The following is a 19,779-nucleotide window of genomic DNA, read 5'->3' as shown; positions in this document are numbered from 1 at the left end:
CGTGACGATAACGTCAAAGCAGAGGCGCTGTCGTCGGGTTCTCGGCCACCAGCTGACGCCATTTCTGGCCTCGGCGGACGCCTGTTTCGGCAGCACCTCTCAACAAACAAGCAAAACATTCATTACATATACATACATACATACATACATACATACATACATACATACATACATACATACATACATACAGTGAATCAGAATGGGAAATGAGGGGCTGGTTGAATTAAGACAGAAATAAGGGTTGGCAGTCAAGAATGCCTCGGAAAGCAAAGAGGAGAATGCGGCAGGTCATTGCAACAGATGAAGAATTTGGAAAGATAGAAAGAAAGTGGAGAAAAAATGCCAACCGCGTGGGATCCGAACCCGCTACCTCCAAAATACTCGTCTGGTGGGATGACCACTACGCTACCGGCGAAGCTGTTTACGCTCCACTTTCTCGGTATTTATGTTAAGGTATTTTTGTTTCCTGTGCTGGGGGTGGTAGGCAGCGCCACTGGGCCTACTCGGGGTGAAGGGGACCTTCTTTTTAACCCCCGGGCCATGACTCGAGTGTCTACTACATGTCGATAATGGTCGACCAGCGTTGAATCCTCTTCACCAATACCTACAACATACACACATACATACATACCTACCTACATACATACATACATACGTACATACATACATACATACATACATACATACATACATACATACATACATACATACATACATACATACATACATACATACATACATACATACATACATACATACATACATTAGGGATGGACAACTATACTTGAAACTAAGGAGCGAACAACAGAGAGAGCGCCAGCCGCCGATTCTGCTTGAAGGCAATTATTTATTCTCAAAGCGGTTCAGATGATTTTGTGTGCGCATGAATTCTAGTAAACCATTAAGGAGTGCTCCAGCTAAATCGAGAAGACAGCCGATACGTTGCTAAAAAAATCAATTGAGCAGAAGTTCGTTTTTCTAGCTTAGGAGTAATTGGCGAAATTTTGTGATTTTCGGGCCAGTCTCACACGCCATTAATCATACGATGGTACTCTGTGCCGCGAACAAACAGATTAGTGTTATAGATTTCCATACTCAAAATCACACTTTCTTTGTTTTGTAGTGAAACTATTTTGAGGAGGTTGACGATAGCCATCCGGTACGTCACGTTCATATGCAACGCTTTATTTTGACGCACAAGTGAGGCCTGCACACCTGCACTGTCACAACGCTCAATTTATTAACGTAGTGTAATGTTTGGCAGAACACACTTGAACCTATCGCTATCGGCTTAATCTTTAGGAAAATGAGTGTCTTGAATGAAACAGTGGGACCTTAGTATTGTTGGACCCTTCGCCTCAGTAGACCTTTCATCTCATTGGACATTTAGGCTCGATTGGACAGACTCAGTGGATCTTTCGTATCGTTCGACATTCAGGCTCGATTGGATCTTTCGTCTCGTTGGCTCTTTCAACTCGTTGGACATTCAGGTTCGATTGGACCTTTCGTCTCGTTGGATCGTTCGTCTCGTCGGACAACAAGGCTCGATTGGACCTTCAGACTCGTTGGATCTTTCGTCTCGTTGGACGTTCAGGCTCAATTGGACCTTTCGTCTCGTTGGACATTGAGGCTCGCTGACCACGTGACAAACTGGACCTTTCGTCTCTTTGGATCTTTCGTCTTTTTGGACATTGAGGCCACAAGCGATTAGAAGGGGGGGGGGTGCAAGGGTGGCGGCTGCCCTCCCTAACGACTTGATAATTTCCCTCGATCTAGGCAGTGAGAAAATGTCCTTGGGTGTTCAGGATCCCAAACGAAAACCACAAAACAAACACAGTTCCGTGATAGGAACTAAGTAAAAGCCGTAGTCATAGACTTGATGATGCACAAAGAGGCGGGTGCATGGTCACCCTCTGTCGTGGAGGCATTCTGGTACCACGCAGTACCAACTGCTTGAAGCTATGCTCCGTCAAGAGTGTTAATTCTGACCACCAATTCAGGTCCAGCAATTGGCAGCAACACATGAAAATTACATCTATTTGATAGATTCTCTCAAACTATGATCGTTTGGTATGAGAGCCGTTTGATTATTCTTGTGTCTAATTTGTTGTATACGTGCAATCGTAAATTCCATAATATGATATTGTTATTAATATTATTATAAGTATTAACGTCTAGCGGAATAGCATCGTAATCCCTGCAAAAACCTCCAACCCTTCTAGGGCGCACCCACAAATCGGCCCCTGATGGCGAATAAGTGGTCAATATAGTTTTCCGGCGTTGTCTGCCCATGACAAAATTTCGTCGAAGTACGGAGTCCAGCATGCAGGTTTTACAGCAATAATATAACAGAGCTACGAAATTCTGCTCCGAAATGATCGCTGATGAATCACGTAAGCGCCGAACACTGCGAAAACAGCCCGCGCGCACGTAGAACAGCCTTATAATGCAAGCACGCGAGGAACAGGCAAGGTTAGGTGTAAGGTCCACTTATGAGATTAGCAGCCGGGCGCCCGGGCCGCGCGGGAGAACCCGCCGCTCTGTCTGGCGACGTAGCACTGCCAACACTGCTCTGCAACCACCGCTAATTCGTCACGGCGCGCACGGGAGACGGATCGTCTGGCCCACCGCATACCTCAAGGATAATCCCCCATTGAGAAAGCAGACAGCGTCGCCGGATTCCGGGAACGTCTGCCTGACGCGGGGGGGGTGGTGGAATTACCGGCGTCGGGATGAGTTCCGCACGAGTCTCCATTGTGTCGCGCGCTGGTCAGCATGACGCACTGTCGCCGTCTTTCGCTTTCACCCCGCGGGGTCTCACGAACCTGCTCGGCTGCGGGCGTGCCGTTGACCCGAAGGTGGCGGCGCCTCAATGAATATTCCGTGGCGTGCTGAGTGACAGCTGTCTACGTGAATTCGGGCTCTCCCATACGCGTGTTCGAACGCTACAGGGGCGTTCCCGAGAGAGGGAGATCTCGAGGTTTTATAAGGCCGAACTTGGCCGTGGGAAATCGTTCTCGTCTGAGCGCCGAGCTGGGCAGTTCCCGGTCGAGAATCCTTGTCGAAACGGTCGAGAACCCTTGTCCCGGCGGGACAAGGATTCTCGATCGTTAAAGCTAGGTTGGGATTTGCGAGCCCCCTAGTCGAGGTTAAGATCGCGTCGGAGGTTAAGGGTACAGCGCCGTACCGGGCAACTAGACGGATCTTGCGGTGAGACAGGGTCTCGGCCGTTGTTTCTCGAGCGGTTTGTGTACGCTCCGAGAATAGGAGAGTTAGACGAAGTTGAGGAGCTCGAGTGATTTGTGCACACTCGGAGCTAGCGTCTAGCTGAAGTTTGAAGTTTTTCTTTCCATTACTCATGTACCCAGTTCTTCTACTGTAAATAGCTGTACATAAACTCGTCGTTTCACTTAATCAACCTCAACGCCTCGAGTTCGCCAATTCGACCGCCGTCTCCAAGAACTTCAACACCATCGCCCTGCCAGCCTCCTGCCAAATCAACCGGAGCCCGGGCGATTGGGTTCCTGATCGACACCGGACTTCGGGGAAACGATCTTTACTGTTAGGCTTCCGCAGTCACCACGCGGAGAGCGGCGGAACTTTACGTCGAGACTGGTCTCCATTGTTCTCACCGCCCCTGCGAAGGCCGTATCAACACAGCGCGCGCCGCCGCTCTAGCCCGGCCGTGACTGTGGAAATGTGCGTGATTGGGTCGCGTACAGAGGGCGCACTGTGTTTTTGTCGACGCATTAAAAAAATACATGAAACCCGAGCCATATACTGCTTCACTCTAATATCAACGATGTATTTTCTGCGTTCAGGAAACAATGTTAAAATATCCTTACGCAGGAAGTTTTATTTCGACAACACGCATAGTTCTTCAAAATCCTCCGGTGGCTCAGCAGCACTCAAATGGAAATCCCTCTTATAGCATACCGTTAGGTTATAAGCTGGTCTTATTTAAACACACCGGGCTAACAACCTACGCAATCAAACAAACTTCTTCAAAATATAACAATGTATAGTCGGCTTCCAACACACAGGTTTAAGCCCGAAACTACCTCTCTTAGTTAGTACAGCACGTTTAAATCACTGCTTAGGTGGTGCAGTATGTTGGCTGTGCTTGTTCCAATGGCTGAGCATATAGAATTACTCGAAGGAAAGCCTGTCCCGTATGCGGGACTTAGTTTAACCACTAGTTTAGAAGCGGTTGTCATCTCGGGAAATATATTTAGCGGGCTGTTATAATACTTTGTGTACATATTCCCTCAGAATGTCCTTTAACTAATTAAAAGTACGAGTCTTTAGTACACAGGTTCCCTGAAATGAAATGATTGCATAAGCTGGCGACAGAAACCCACGCAACAAACTCTATGTTGACAAAGCTAGGCTCAACGTTGCTTGATTAAGAGTTTCCGTTTCGTTTCTAAAACCACGACATTATGGCATTACACAAAGCTCCGATTCACAGCCGTTGAATTCGCAATCTGCCTTGGTATAATTTATTAGCCCGTCTGCGGTAAACACCGTGCCTTACGGAAGTGAAAACTTCCTCTCATCATGAAAGGCTTAGATAAATGCTGTAACACTACGTTGATACAGAATTGTAAAGCAAACTTCGTGCCGAACTGAAAGTTGCAAATTCCCAACCATCCCACACACAGGTAGCGCACTTTGTAATTCAAGAAACTTTCAGCATAGTCACCACACAATTTATTGACGCTACCAGTAACTATTTTGCAACCGTCTGGTTCAACACGTGTCTTCAGGAAGCCGTGGTGGCAGGTAGAATGGATGCTTGGAAGGTTCAGTGTAAATTCTGGGGCGTTCGTTGCATTAACCCAATTCAACAAAAACCTTATATATTTCAAGAGCGGTAAAGCAAGAGGAGACCCCATTTGCCATCAGTACGAAACCAAATGCCTGATGTCCATGGTGTTCTGAATAGATAACTCGGTACCCAGAATGTGTCGAAACTAACGCGCCCACGCACTCCGTACAAATGGTTAGCCAGCGAAGCTGTGACGTGAGGTAGCGTTTACTCGTGTGTTTCGCTTATTCGAATTGCGTTCCGCTTGCCAATGGATGCGAGAGTGTAGCTACGCCATGTATAAATGCAGTCAATCTCTCTTCCCTTTCTTCTAACTCCTCTCCAACCTCGTTCTTATCACGCCTCCGCATGCGGCTACACAGGAGGAGTTTTACACGTGTACTTGGACGGCCGGATTGTCCTTTTGCCTGGCCACACAAGGCTTCGCTCTAATAGAATCACCAAAATCAATAGACATGAAACATTACCTCGTTGTAGTTAGCACCACAAGTTACAGACAGCGAGAACCGGTGAACGCATTGCGCCCTTTGAAATCGTGCAGTGCTCTTCTGACTACACAATGTCATTTTTGCCAACAAAATGTCAGCCGTACCCATGGCGCAAACCAGACATATATTCAGCTGGAATGACTCGTAGGGCTCTTCATTTTCCCTGCTGGCACTGACGGTTTCCGGCCATCCTAGGGCTTCAGCACCAGCGGCGTAATGATTAGGAAAATTATACGAGTCGATTGATTCAGCACCTATCAGGAGCTATCTTTGATGCGGCTTCCTCCTTATTGGATATAAATGGCGCTCCCGACGCTTCAACAGGCGCACGTGGCGTTAACACTAAAGCAGTGAATAAACGCCTCTTTTCCTGCAACATATAGGTATGTCTCCATTCGGATTGAGGTGAAAGGCGAAAATGCCCGTGTGTTCGAGATTTTGGCGCACGTTAAGATCCCCAGGTGGTCAAACTTAGTAAAGCTGTAGACTGGGCTAGTTGGTAATTCATAGTGAACAAATGTAGCGCAGCAGAAACACACGGGACGAAAAGAGCGCTCGTCCGTGTGTATTCTTTCCGTCCCGTGTGTTTCTGCTGCGCTACATTTGGTCACTATGGTCAAAGTTAACCCGGAGCGCCCCATTACGATGCGCCTAATCATCTGTGTATCGACGACGCGTTAAACCTCGAAGTAAATCGTAAGTTAAAGGAGCCATGAAGAGAAAATACAACTTCGTTTAATTTGAAAGAACTAGGATTCAGTATCTCACTCAGCTCCATTACAGTCACAAAAGACGTTTTTTAACGAAAAAAAAGCAAGAAGTATTTAAAAACTTTCAAATTTTGCGCCAAAGTGACGTGTTATGAGCAAGAATGACGTCATACGGGCCAACAATAAAACACAATTTTCAGTGCGTTAACTGCACGTTAGCATTCAAGTGATGCAGTCAAATGAAACTAGATGCCCCATTACAGACGTCCAGTCATGTGTCGTCGCGAAAGGTGAGTTTGGCGGCCGCCAATCGCACAAACAAGGTTCCGTGACGTCATAGAAAAGTTGCGGGAAATTGGCTAGGGGGTCGCGACTGCTTCAAACGTTTTCTTTAATATCTCCGTTATTTGTTCGAAGATTGCGATGATATTGGTATCATTGTTATCGGGATTAAGCAGTTTTTCTAATAAACCCAACTTGTATTTTGTCTTCATGGCTCCTTTAAGTAAATCGAATGTCTTGATCAGCTGCCTGAGCAAGTATTTGAGAAAAAATGAGGTGATACTCACTACAGGTGATTTACTGCAATTTCGTAGTAGCCATTATTAAGTCCTGTTGGTCGCGCTTTTTTTTCGCCTGACTCGACGGAGTTGACCGGATCTGTCTGGTTTAAATGAGTCAAACGCACTGGTTGGTTGGAGTTTCTGCGTGTTTTTTTTTTCTGCTTTTATATCAGCTCTCTTCAAAGCGATATTTAACTAGTACAGCGTACTATTCTTTATTTATTTATTCGTGTGAGGGCGCTAATTTGATAGACCTTCGTTAGTTTGTAGATGGTGTTCAGGTTTCGTTAGTCTTGTACGTTGCTACTTCTAAAATTTTTATTTTTGTAGTAATCAATTACTTGCATTTAGCATTGCTTACGCTTTTATATGTTTTTGTTAATCGCGTGAGGGTACTGCAATGGGCAACTTACTTTGTTAGGTAAATTTCAGGCTATTTAGGTTCTTCAGTGTACGCATCATTTTGAATTTATTTTACAACGAGTGGCATAAATTGGTCATTATTCGATATTTTGGGTTTTATCTTATCAGCAGCGGCATTGCGACGATTACGGCTACCATAGGCCCCGATTAAAACAGTAAAGAAGTGGAAAAAAACAACCGGGTGCAGGTTCATAACATCACCATTAAATTAACTCGAAGATGTCGTTTGGGACCATCGTACAAAATTATAAATAAACTGCTTCGAACGCACTCCGGCTACTTCAAATTCATTTATCACGCATATGACAGACAGGTTTCAATTACCGAACTCCGCGGCTGATCCGAACTTTCAACATTAGAGGCACGTGGGAAGCTAGCACGCTTAAAATTCTTGTTCGACATTGTTAATGATCACTCGGAAATCAATTGCCAAACTTACACGCAGTTCATTAGATCGCTTCAAACACGAACCACATATGCTAAAACTACCGAAAAGTGCAGCAGTAAAATTATTGATCTCGGCTTTTCTTCTTCCTTCGAACTGTAAGCGTTTGGAATTGAATTCCATACGCTGTCCACAGAACGGATGCCCGAATATCCCTCTTATCAGTCGTCAATGCTTAAACTCGACTTCTTTTCACCAGTGCCAAGAAATGCTATCGTATCCCGTTGGGTACACATTGCTTGACATAGCGCTTCTTTATGTCACCGGAGGAACATAAAAATGCTCCCTGGAGAGTGCATATTCTGAAATCAGATCTGTTAGGGCCGAGGAATATCCCTGTCGCTGCAAAGACCTCAAAGTGTGAGGGAAAGTGGCTCGGGGGCTGGGAGCCCACGAGCAGGTGTTGCCACAGCGCGCCTCAAAAAAAAAAAAAAAAAATCGGCTCCAATCCACGCTGTGAAGGTGGTTCGAAAACAAAGCTTTAAACGACACCCTCAACAATGGACCATGGACGTCACTTTAAATCTCACACGTGGCTCTCAAAGAGCGAAACGAGAGATTCTGCCAGCCGTTACCTGGAATTCGCGGGGGCGGCATCCCGAATGCAGCAGCAGCAGCGTCGGCCACGGCCGGGTTACTGCGGCGGGCCGGGCTAGAGCGGCGGACGCCGCCGCAGTAGCCCGGCCGTGAGTCGGGAGAACGAAAACGGACAGGAGCGTCTTTCGAAGGGTGAGACAGCGGAACCTGGCCATCCTGGTGTGCTTGTTTGGGCCTACTGTTCAAGCGCAGACACCGAAACAGTTCAGCATGCCAGCTTCATGGTTCTAATTTATACCCATTTAAACTAGTTAGTTCAGTAAGTTTGAGGATTGCTAGAGGTCTGAGGGAACTTTTATAATCGCTATTTATCAGAACCAGTTGCTTATTTCACCTTTAGTAATACCTCTTAAAACAGAACCGAATTGGTATTCATCAATTTAGAAAACGGAGTCCCATTCTTGGCAAGCAGTGCGCAAAAGGTAGCGTTTCTCTAGCGGCCAGATGTCTGTATGTGGTCTCTACATTAAGTTTCCCGCCCTGCAAACCAATCCTTAAGGTATGTTACCCGTACGACCGCTTAATTCCGTCGGGTGCGGGTTAACCAGGAGGTGCTGTCGAACAATTAAGTGAATCAAGCCGTGCGAAGGCACAGCACAATGGACGCGAAGCTGCACCAAAATATGCCCAAAACAACTGTCGCTAAAGCAGACGACAAAGCCGTACCGCCGACGCCGCTGCCAGTGAGCAGGCACTTCCGCCCGCGGAACGCTGGGTTAATTTATTGCGCCATCTTAAGTGTTTTCCGTGAGTAAACCCTCCGCCACCCCCTCCCTCCTCGCGCCTCCGCCTCCGACGCGTAGGGAGTTTGTTGTCCTGCACGCCACGAAAGAACCGTTTGCTGGCAGAGCTAGAATAAGCTTTGCTTTAAAAAAATGTGGTTAGGGAGATAGCGGCAACCGAGCCCGGGACCTTTACGCCGTGAAACCGGAAACGTACTTACAGGGTAACCCGAAACGGCCGAGAGGTACGGAGTTAGCAAAAATGCTTCCCGTGGTGGGAATCGAACCTGGGTCCCTTGCGTTATGAAACAGGAGTCTACACGATTGTCGTATCATCGCTATCCGGGAGCACAGCATTTCCATGGGGTTCGTAGCGCAGAGGTGGCTTTGGACTTGGCCGCGGGTTCTAGCGTGCGCTAACGCGGTCCACTAAGGGAGAGACGTGAAAACCTGCGGACGAAGCGATCCGGGCCAGTCAGTTATGGGGAGCTTTCAGCGGCAAGTTCAGGAAGAACTGTAAGGTGCAACCGCCGGGTCTCCGACGAAGGGAGAGGGGCGCCAGCTCTGCTGTTTCTCCAACATTGCACCACTAGCAGAAGCTGCGCCAATTTCTTGTTGTTTCTTTGCTGCAACCCGGTGTCCTTTGTTCTTTCATTGTCTGGGTCAGTTTTATCATTAGCGCGTGAGCTATGCACTGCACTGCATGACTGCATTTATGGCAATTGCCACTCCGGCTTTGGTTGCAAACAGGCGGCTGGGAGTCCTATTCTAGAAATAAATAAACAAGCAAGCAAAAACTAAATAAATTTTTTCGGCGCGGGGACTGAAACGTCCATACATCCTAGCCATTTTTTGTGCATGGGGATAACGGGGCCAAACGGACCAGTGAAACCCATATGTACCATCCACATAACACATCTCCTTTGCCTGATGAGTCCTGTTCTAATGAGCGAGGAGATGGCGGAAGGAGGACATGAAACAGATGGTGCGGATCTCCGATGATGCACCGTGGATGTTGCACAAGCTTCCGGTAACGGAAGACCCAGGAAGGCATGGGGGGTTGGTACTCGAGATCGCTAGAAGACTTCGTAGCATCCATTTGGTCGGGGCCCGCTGAAGGCGGGGGTGGTTGTACCGTGTGGTGGCTGGGGATAGAGTCGCCACCACTTGTTAAGCTTTCTCTGTCACCGACGGTCGCAGCCCGGCAGGTTAGCAGCAACCCGGTTGCAGGGGCCGCAAAATTTGAAATGACATAGTCTAATACCCATCCCGATGCGGCAGATCAGGCCTGAAAAGTAGCCAGATATTGAATAATCAGATCCAAAATCGCTGACCCCATTACCATACAAACTGGACTATCCCCTTCCCATCTTCCCGTACCCACTCCCTTACAACCCAACACCACCCGCTACTTCCCAGGGGAGATCAGAGGAATTAACTTCAGTAAAGATTGATGTTGGGCCACTTGGTATCGAGACTTGAGGAAACGCAGAGCGGTGAAGTATACAGGACGACCACAGAATAAAGGGACAAACGAAACGGCTGGTGCGGATCAACCATTTCGTTTGTCAACCGTCGCCCTGTATACTTCAGCACTCTACGCTTCCTCAGATAAGAGTAGTCTCCCCGGGCCTGTTCTTCTGGCTGTGGTTGCACTTAAAGACCAACTGCACGCGAATTCCACCTCGACCAAATTTATTTTTAGTGTGTAGTACGTACCACCAAATCAGCTGCAAGCTAAGTAGTATCCCTGTGAAACGCTTCATTAATAAATCAGAATCGTATAAAAACGTTCCGCCGAGCGGAACCTTTTTATACGATTTATACGATAAAAATTAACCAGTCGAGCTCTACTGCGAACGCCTTACTTATTTGCTGCCCTGCGCGCGCGTAGAGCTTGCGCGGAGGCTTGCTGCAGCGCTGCTGACCATGCGGCCGCTCGCTGGTCGGCTGCAACGTCCCTGCAATGTCCGCGCTCTCTTCGATTTCGGGTTCAAGATTGGCGATTTTTGCTGATTGCTTGCGGCGTCCACACGCGTATTTCAGGTGTTGTATTTTGCATCTTGCTATCTTTTTCACCAGACTATACGGAAATAGTGTTGTCCAGAGATCGAAAGTTGGAGTGCAGTTGGCCTATAAGTAGCATCCCCCTATACTTTATTTTCTCCTTCGGGTAGAGTAAACCTCTACTGCCGCTTGGTAAATGCTTTTTTTTTTTTGAAATTGGGTTCTGCCTGCGATACTTTGTGGTGAGCACCGAAGCAAGTGTATTGATGTTTTTTTTTACAGAAGCCTCACACTATACTCCTGTCAATCGGTGGATTGCATCTGAGACTTCTAACGGCAACAGACAAAAGAGAACGTACACTTTGACGTAAAGACTGCGCTCTGCGCTTCCAAGTGTAAGTTTTTTGTCTGCACCGTAATAAGTCTCATATGCAATCCACCCATCGATGTTCCATGAACTAGTCGAACCCCTTGAATTAATAGATGTACAATTTCAAACATGCTGTGTCATAACCCCTTCAGACGCAAATTAGCATAAATAAGAAGGAAAAACATGATTTCACCCAATATGGCTTCCTAAAATAAACCCCAACTCAGTGATATGAATCACGAGAGGTTTATTGATCCAAGAAAAAAAATTGTGATGTGTACATTTGTACACATGGCGCCTCTGGGCAATAAACCATTTCAATGACCATTAGCACAATCAAAAATTATTTTCAGACACTTGAGTTGTCAACAGTGTTCAAGAGTGCATTTTGAATGCGTTTAAGATTTATTGCTTTGACGCTGCTACGTTTGAACGTGAAATTTAAAGAACCAATCCTTTGCGCCACTGAGACAGAGATAAACTCCGCATTTGCGGCATTGAAGTCGAGACTTCGAAACACAACCTGTGTGTTAGTAGCTTCAAGGGAAGTTAGCACTGATGTGAATCGGCCAGGGTTTCATTCTGTCAAACTTTGCAAAATTGTTTGGCATGGGCGTGCCGACATGCTATATCTGGACAGACTTTGACAGGTCGTGTTTGGTCTTCCCGTCTTCGGTCGCGCCGCCCTGTTGATGGCAGTCAAGCTACGTGCAATGTCTCACTGAAATGCCGGGACATCTTTCAATTTTTTTAGGGGGGGGAGGGGAAGTCGCTCACCGTCCCAATCTCGTCTGTGTTCCAGCCAGCTCTTCCCATCGGCAATTGTGGTCAAGAGAGCTTGAGCCGACGTCACCGATGCCTTTTGCTGACTTAGTGAGCGGGCTATTATACCTATCACAAATACAATACTCTTATAAATTCAGTAATACAAGTTAGATAAAAATAAAATGCAAATGCGTGGTGATCAGACCAGGAAGTATTGAAGCGCAATGTGTACAATTGTACAAAAACGTTTTGTCCCCGCGGCTTAATGCCATCTTCTGCAGGAATCGCAAAAACTTCTCACTTGCGACAAGCCAGAACCTTATATATTAAGCTAATATGAACATCAATTTTTTAAAAGCCTGATTACCCGTAAAACAAATCACTAAAACAAACCGAAGGTAGTTGTGTACCAAAAATGACTATTAGATCAACGAAAAACGATCCGTGGTTCACACAGGATGTGAAAAGAAGTCTTAATAAAAAGAAGCGAGCATTTAGGAAGGCGTCACGGACAAAAGTGACAGTAGACTGGGATAACTATAAGGATGTATCGAAGAAAACCGAAGCCATCATTAAAGAAGCTAAACATAAATTTTTCAATTGCACACTGCCTAACCTCCTGAAAAGTGACCCTAAAAAATTCTGGCTAGTGGTAAACCCTAAAAACACTGATTCCCCGACCTTGCTAGACGGTGAGCATGGTGATTCTCCGTCGGCTGAGGAAACCGTGGAAATATTCAGCGATCAGTTTGCATCGGTATTTTCAAATGAGCTTCCATTAGATTCGCAAGACCTACCAGAGACCGTCATTCATGATACTTTTATCCCAATTGTAATCACCGAAAATGGCGTAGCACGTGCCATTGAGCGACTTGAGTACAAGACAAGTCCAGGGCCTGATGGCATTAGCTCCAAACTTCTGAAATTAACAGCTCAAAAATCATCGTACCTATTGAAACTAATATTTCAGCAGTCACTGGACACAGGTTGCGTCCCAGATGATTGGAAGTCAGCGTTAGTGGTACCTATATTCAAATCTGGCTTAAAATCAAGTGCTAATAATTACCGGCCAATCTCTCTTACTTCTATTCCGTGCAAAATACTCGAGCATATTCTGTTTACGCACATCGTATCACACCTCAATAAAAATAACTTGCTAATAGATAACCAACATGGCTTCCGCAATAACCGATCTTGCGAAACTCAGCTCTTCGAATTGGTAACTGACCTTAATAATTCTCTGAATAACTCCCGCTACATTGACGCAATTTTTATAGATTTCTGTAAAGCATTTGACCGCGTGCAACACCAAAGGTTGATGACTAAAATCTGTAATCTACAGCTAGACGATAAAACAACCCAGTGGATAAGCGGTTTTCTTACTAACAGGGTTCAGTCAGTTAAACTTAACAACGTTATCTCTAGACCCAGACCCGTCAAGTCCGGAGTGCCCCAGGGTTCCGTACTAGGCCCTCTATTGTTTCTAGTCTATATTAATGATATTGGATCCAACATTAACTCTTCACTGCGTCTCTTTGCTGACGATTGCGTAATTTACAAGGAAATCACCGAACCAAACGACGTAAACATCTTGCAGTCCGACTTGACAAAATTATCAGAATGGTGCCGTTTATGGCAAATGGAAATAAATGTAAACAAAACCAAACACGTACGGTTTTCATCTGTTGCACATCCTTCGCCCAATGAGTATGTCATAAACAACTTAGTAATTCAAACAGTTCCATCTATCAAATATCTAGGTATTTTATTCCACTTTGATCTAACCTGGTCTAGCCACGTAGAATACATTACCGCGAAAGCATTACGGAAATTTGGTCTTCTTAAGCGCCGCCTGAAACTTGCAAACAAGGACACCAAACTTCACGCATACAATACTGTAATCCGGCCAACCCTAGAATATGCTTCCATAGTATGGCACCCCCACACAGCAATCCTTACTGATACGCTCGAATCAGTTCAAAACAAAGCCGCGCGATTTATTTTGTCATGTTATTCCCGCTATGAAAGTGTGTCATTCATTAAGAGAAACTTAAATCTCCCACCTCTTGCCATGCGAAGAAAATATTTCCGCTTATCTTTCTTCCACAAATTATATCACAGTGATTCGCCGTTCCGCCGTACGTTCATTCACCCTGCTTTGTACATTTCCGCACGCGTTGACCATGATCATAAAATTGAACCTATATTTTCTCGCACAAAAAAGCACCAATACTCACCCCTTGTATTATCAATGACCGAGTGGAATGCTCTGCCTGCCAGCATTGTAACGCATGCACAGCAAGCATCTTTCCAGTCTGCATTATTTGCGTTCCTTGAATGTGATCCACAATCTTAGTCATTGCCACTTTTTTGCTGCTGTATAACGTGTCGTCGTGTCGTGCAGCTTTTTCAATGTGCTCGCCTGTGAAAACCTTGCTGTGTTGTTTTTTTGCTTATTTTGGTTGACCAACTGTGTATCCTGCGCATGTTTTCTTGTCTTCTTCTTCTCTTGCTAAAAAATTGCTGTTGTCACTGATTACTGTATAAACCCCCCTTATGTAATGCCCTAGAGGCCCTTAAGGTATATAAATAAATAAATAAATAAATAAAAAAAACAAAAAGAGTCGCAATGAACTGAGGTGCAGTTCCATAAAAGCTGTAGGCATCCATCTAGAGTGTTTGTTTTGGCTTCAGCTTTGGTTGCGAAAAAACTAACTTTCGCTGATTGCCTACATACAAGGCATCCAGCAGTGCGCGCCTTAAAGGGGACATAAAGACAAAACACAAGTTTGGTTCATTCGAAAGATTGCCTCGTTAGAACCATACTGAAACCACTTTAAACACACTTCGTTCAAATAAGGTATAAAATTAGGAAAAAAGGGAATGGCCATGCGACCCACTGGTTCATTTCCCGCAACAGAACCTATGACGTCATTCCAGCCTGCTCTGCGATTGGCGGAGGCCAGCGAAAGCAAACGCAGATTAGGCAGATTTTATAAGCTTGCCGAACGAGCTATTTGCGCTTAAATGTAGGGCACATTCATTTTATAGCAGTACGAATGGGGGCGGGGGGATAAACAGTGGAAGTTACGAAAGCACACGTAAACATAGAAGTACAGATGCGTACTGTTGTTGGTACTGGCCTACTAAGCTTGTTTTAGCTGCACAGCAGTACGCCGCTTTCGAGTTGTCTTACACGCACTGGCCGATTGGCGTAAGCGACGTTGTTTTACGTGACCCTGTTTGTAGAGAATATTTCATGTTTCATGAAACGATTACTTTCTACAGTTAGAAAAACAAGCCAGGTGCAAATACGGGCAAAAGACAAAGCAACGGCAGACAACGGTCCGTGCATGAGTATGGTAGCGCCATCTGGGAAGGCTGACGGCAAGCAACGCTGCAGCCGAATCACTCAGTGCAAGTTCGTTTGTATACGCGTGCTTATGACTTCATTGCTGACCTAGTGAAAACGCACGAGTTCGGGGAGAATCAAAATTTTAGCCTAAATTGATTAATTTCTCAGTAAATAGGATATTATTTGCTGCCGGATAAGCGCTAGGAGCACTACAAAACACGAAATCTTTCGAATAAAACAAACTTGTATTTTGTCCTCATGGCCCGTTTAAGTACTATTGCATTTGAAGCAGGGGAGCTTGCCCATCGTGGCGCCAAAACAGGCGTGTACAATTGTACACAAGGCCACTGAAGAAGATGAACAAATGAATAGTAGACGTTAAGTCTTCCTTGGCTAGAGTGGTATTCTGAACAGCTGCGAAGAATATTTATGACCTGGTAGCTAGATGCACGAATGACTAACACGTTTCGCCAAGAAACTCGCGTGAGAGGTGCCTTCAACCACAATCAACCATCTGTAGTCATATTTTTGGACTTAGTAGACCCCCTGTCATAACGGCATCTTGAGCAACGGCGAATTTTTCAGCTTTTGCGGGCTTATCTGCCGGAACAGACATACCGGGGAGCAGTGCGGACATGGCTGTACAAAACACATACACAAAGAAAAGGGGTACTGGGTAAAGCATGAAGCTGGAGTACTTTTTACCTTAAAACAAAAACACGTGGAAAAACATTGGCAAACACAACTTTCGACCAACACAGTGGACAACGTTCATATAAGCTTTATCTCCAGTTACGTCTTCCTATCAACCGCCGATACAACTAAGTGTTAACGAGCATGCAAACTTGGCGAGCGGAAAGAATCAAATATCAGTTGTGAAAAACGATGCCTGCTACTCTCCAAGCAGTCCGTCAAAGCTCTAAAAGGTGGATGGTTACTTAATGGCCAGATTGCATGTTTAAAAAAAAGAACATTTCTTATGTCACCGTGAAGGGCGTGTCCGCAGACAAAATAGGCTGTTAACAGATACCATGAACTGTGATGCGACAAGGTCAACACCATAAAGTTGTGTCGAGCGACAAAGAGAGCGTTAGCGCTGCCGCTCACCAGTGATAAACGTTGTCTTTTCCCAAGAGCGCCGAGAGAATGCGTTAAAGCCTTGAATCTTTAGAAAGAAATGAAGACGGTGTTTACATTGCACACGTACAAAGACGTACACACTTTTAAGAGGCACCGTTAAGGGCACAATACGAACACTTGTGAGGGGAAACGTTAAGAAAATGTTAGTAATGAAATTAAAAAATAAGATAGATTTCATTTGATGAGCGGTCTAGGCGAAGAAGCATTAGGTACCACAAGAAAGACGCATTTTACTTCGCTTTGCTTTGCCCAGAACATTAATTTTATATAGTCATTACATTACGACGACCATCACATCCTTCCTTCTGCAACATTTCTACCGCATCAACTGTGAAGTAACAGTGGAGAAGAAAGTGCACCGGTTTTGATCATGTTCTGCGCATGCGTGTCAATGTTTATGCTTTTTCACGGGTTCAGAGTGGGCTTGCCATAGCCTTGGTCAAACGCGTAATGATGCTGAGCGGCCAGTAGCGTATAATATGCGGCCCTTGCCACGTCCAGCATCATCATCTTTGTGCTGGCAAGGGTCAAGCACAACATTTTGTATCGGTTCGATTAGAAAAAAATATGTTAACTAAACAGCAGAATGCGTTGGCGCGTGCATTTAAAACACATTAAACGCCGCAAATACAGTGCCTCCCTGCACAGGAGGGCTCGAGGTAAAGCGCCTACGTGTGAACTTTCACGCTTCATGTCATTCAGGGCGCCGCTTTTTTGCGTATGCAGCGCCTTCTAGCAGCTGGCGGACTTGCTGTCGTCTGCGGTTGCTAGACCATGTATTCGCGCAAGCTGGTAGTCGATGAGGTTCGCAGGCAGTCGTGGTCTGCGCTCCGCTGGGGGATTTACTTCAAGAGCTAAAGTTGCTGCTTGCGTCAGACTGGAGTGACCTAAGTCGAAACGACCCCGTTTTGGGTAGAGGTGAGGCTTAAATGCATCTGCAAGTTGCGTGGTATATATTGCGGTGAATGTGACAATACATCCTACGTACATCGGCCATATATCTCCAACCCTTGCACTTAACGTTTATTTTTTGTTTCTTTTTTTAATGTTTCACTGCAAGAACGAACGTTTCTTGAAAAAAAAAACGAATAAGCGGGGGATCGGTGTTTGTGACAAGCAAGCAAGAGCAGAAAAACTGGTTAGTGTAACATACAGTTGACTACCAACCTCCGCAAGAGGTATTATATGTTTATCTAACAGGCTCATATTTGAATAAACATTCTTACCATTGCGTCCTCGTGCCGTCTCCAGTGCGGTCCACTTCGCAATACTTCCGCTGTTCAACGGAGCTATGAAGACAAAATACAAATTGGAACATTCGAAATATTGCTTCGTTAAAGTAACACTGACGGCAGTTTTAACGTAATAGCACTACACCGGACGACGCTGCTATACACAGCCGTCAGGCACGCAGAGCTTGTCTGACACGAATACAGGAGAGATGAAACAACACTGGCCAACAGCGTAAGCTACACTGTTACTTGCGTGGACGGTGTTTGTTTCACGAAACAGCTACCATCAACTGTACCAAAAATACTGCACGCACAGGTACGGTTATAAGCAAACGGAGTGGGAGGAGCGGTCTCCAAACGGTATCCTTCTGCCATCTAAAGGAAGGCAGACGGTAAGTAATGGACGCGTTGTGCGGATAGCGAAGCCGAAGCCTTTGTCAATACAGTGTTTGGCTTTTCTATGACCTGTCTCTAACGCATTATTACCGAAGGAAGGACGTTACGAAGAAAACTATGGTTTAGACTTGAAATTCTGAGTCAAAATTAATATATTTCTCTGCGAATAAAGGATGGTTTGCTGCTGAGCGAGCACTGAGAGAAGTATAAAACGCATATTCTTTTCAATAAAACCAAGTTGTATGTGTCCCTACCCTTTGCTTGCTTGCCCAAAGCAAGTGGTGCGACAATCGCTATTTAATATTTCAACAGTGTGGTCAGCCTGTGCGTCTGTACGTGTGTCGGAGTCGCTGGAGGTCTTTTACAACTGGGCCTCCCCAACATGGTGTCAGAACTTATTGAAGGCAATCTATCCAGTACTGGGAATCCCGGGGCTGACTCCACTGTTGGGAATTTCACCGCTGTCTCCACTGTTGCGAACCATGGTAGCGTGGTCGATGTGGGCCGAGGTTGGTGAAGTGCCGGGGCTGTCATGATGGGCAAGTTGACGAAGAAGAAAACTTTATATACAAGTATTTACATCTTGGCATGAGAGGGGGCAGCGCGCTCCTGCGCGCGCGAGATTAAATAGGCACGTTGGGTCCATTCCCCTTCACCCCTTTTCTCCGGCTGACGTCAGGATGCACTAATCACAGAACATGGCACTGATGGCAGCTCCCCCACACACACACAAACACACACACACACGCACACACGCACACACACACACACACGCACACACGCACACACGCACGCACGCACGCACACACACACACACACGCGCACACACACACATGCACACGCACACACACACACACACACACACACACACACACACACACACACACACACACACACACACACACGCACACGCACGCACGCCCGAGAGACCCGCTCCTCTCCTGGGCAGGTGAGCGCTAGGTTGCTCCCGCCGTGGCAATCCGCCGTGGGTCAGAGCCCCCCTTGTCCTGGCGATGTTGCACTACCACGAAGAAGCCTTGCATCCCTCGGTGGCAATATTCTTCGAGTGGCCTATTGAAGACAACACGCCACAAAAGGCGAAGACAATGAGGCGCGGGCCCGCCGCCGAGGCTTGCAGTGCAGGGCGCCAAGCAATGCTTTTGTTAGCACCGCGGCTGGCCGGTTGGCGCTTTGAGAAGCCACGAGGTCGCTGAAAGGCGCATAGTTCAAATAGGCGCCAAGTTCGCCACGGTGAATACGCCGGTTCGTGGCAAGTCGATGACGGATGTTCGAATGCAGTTTCTCGGTGAATCAGCCTCGCAACAGCAAGTTCACCACTGTGAATACGCCGGTTCGTGGCAAGTCGATGACGGAGGGTCAAAGGCAGGTTTTCGGGGAATCAGCGTCGCAACACCAGTGAACGTCTCCGTCTCACCCAAACACCTGCGGGCTTAGCCCTCCTGAAAAATCTTCACTAGCGTCACTAAATAAGCTACGCTTAAGAGTACCGCCACTTCGCGCTCCCGGAGGCGTCTGGGGGCCATTTTGTTTCTGGCTTGCAGTGTTGCCATCTCTCCGAACGAAACCGCCGCCGGTTGTGACGGGCAGAGTGTGACCGGCCGCTCTAGCGGCCGCGCAGCCAAGGAGAGAGAGAGGAGACGCGCCCAAAAACAAAATGGCTGCGCCCATATGTAAACAATCATCACGTGGTGCCGACCGACCAATGGAAATCCCG

The sequence above is a fragment of the Haemaphysalis longicornis genome, unplaced genomic scaffold (genome assembly GCF_048455015.1).
Source record: "Haemaphysalis longicornis isolate Haplotype H1 unplaced genomic scaffold, Haemaphysalis longicornis Haplotype H1 scaffold_7, whole genome shotgun sequence".
In the NCBI taxonomy this organism is placed as follows: Eukaryota; Metazoa; Arthropoda; class Arachnida; order Ixodida; family Ixodidae; genus Haemaphysalis; species Haemaphysalis longicornis.
Note: the sequence above shows the minus strand (reverse complement) of the source record.